The 1,798-nt window shown below is 53.8% G+C and overlaps 1 pseudogene; it reads left to right on the plus strand.

Annotated features, from left to right (window-relative positions):
* The first annotated feature begins 297 nt into the window (after positions 1-297).
* On the plus strand, positions 298-1,587 carry LOC104678278 (annotated as a pseudogene).
* Positions 1,588-1,798: the final 211 nt, after the last annotated feature.

A 1,798-nucleotide genomic window follows, 5' to 3' on the forward strand; every position in this document is an offset into this window, starting at 1 on the left:
AAAATACAAAAAACTAGCCGGGCGAGATGGCGGGCGCCTGTAGTCCCAGCGACTCGGGAGGCTGAGGCAGGAGAATGGCGTAAACCCGGGAGGCGGAGCTTGCAGTGAGCCGAGATCGCGCCACTGCACTCCAGCCTGGGCGACAGAGCGAGACTCCGTCTCAAAAAAAAAAAAAAAAAAAAAAATTACCTCCTCTTGCTCTATCACCTGCCTCAGCTGCCTGGGGTCCTAGTGGTTCACTGCACTGTGAAGACAGATTCCAGAAGCAGAGAACTCGCACCTCCAATCCCAGACGCTATGTCCAGCAACGGCTCCATGGTTCTGGCCCACAGTGGTGCCCTGGACACCTTCTGCATCCTCGTATGGCTGAAGGAACAAGGCCATGACGTCATTGCCTACCTGGCCAACATCAGCCAGAAGGAAGACTTCGAGGAAGACAGGAAGAAGGCATGGAAGCTTGGGGCCAAAAAGATGTTCATTAATGATGTCAGCAGGGAGTTTGTGGAGGAGTTCATGTGGCCGGCCATCCAGTCCAGCATGCTGCATGAGGACCACTACCTCCTGCGCACCTCTCTGGCTAGGCCCTGCATCACCCACAAACAAGCGAAAATCACCCAGCAGGAGGGGGCCAAGTATATATCCTACGGCATCATGGGAAAGGGGAATGATCAGGTCCGGTTTGAGCTCACCTGCTCACTGGCCCCCAGATTAAGGTCATTTCTCCCCGGAGGATGCCCGAGTTCTACAACTGGTTCAAGGGCCTCAACGAGCTGATGGAATATGCAAAGCAACATCAGATTCCCATCCCGGTCACTCCCAAGAACCCGTGGAGCATGGACGAGAACCTCATGCATATGAGCTATGAGGCTGGAATCCTGGAGAAACCCAGCTCATAAGCCCTGACCTGACCAAAGCCCCCAACACCCCTGATATTCTCGAGATTGAGTTCAAAAAAGGGGTCCCCGTGAAGAGGACCAACGTCGAGGATGGCACCACCCACCAGACCTCCTAGGAGCTCTTCGTGTAACTGAACGAAACCAGAGGCAAGCACGGCCTGGGCCGTATTGACGTCGTGGAGAACATTTCATTGCAATGAAGTCCTGAGGCATCTATGAGACCCCAGCAAGCACCATCCTTTACCACGCTCATTTACACATCGAGGACTTCACCATGGATCGGGAAGTGCGCAAAATCAAACAAGGCCTTGGCTTGAAATTTGCTGAGCTGGTGTATACTGCTTTCTGGCACAGCCCTGAGTGTGAATTTGCCCGCCACTGCATCACCAAGTCCCAGGAGCGAGTGGAAGGGAAAGTGCAGGTGTCCGTCTTCAAGGGCCGGGTGTACATCCTCAGCCGGAAGTTCCCACTGTCTCTCTACAACGAGGAGTTGGTGAGCATGAGTGTGCAGGGCGATTAGGAGCCAGTTGATGCCACCGGGTTCATCACCATCAGTTCCCTCAGGCTGAAGGAAGATCATCATCTCCAGAGCAAGGTCATTGCCAAATGGACCCCTACACAAGGGGAACTGGGGCCTCCTCACTTTGCAGATCCCCCAAGTATAGGCACTAATTCTTGTGATAATTTGTAATTGTGACTTGTTTTCCCCAGCTGGCAGCATAGTGGGGCTGCCAGGCCCCAGCTTTGTTCCCTGGTCCCCCTGAAGCCTGCAAAAGTGGTCATTGAAGGGAAGGGTGGGGGACAGTTGCAGTGGGGAGCTATAAAATGACATTTTTTTGAGACAGGTTCTGACTCTGTCACCCAGGCTGGAGCGCAGTGGCTTGATCTCGGCTCACTGCAGC

Source organism: Rhinopithecus roxellana, chromosome 7 (genome assembly GCF_007565055.1).
Source record: "Rhinopithecus roxellana isolate Shanxi Qingling chromosome 7, ASM756505v1, whole genome shotgun sequence".
Classification (NCBI taxonomy): domain Eukaryota; kingdom Metazoa; phylum Chordata; class Mammalia; order Primates; family Cercopithecidae; genus Rhinopithecus; species Rhinopithecus roxellana.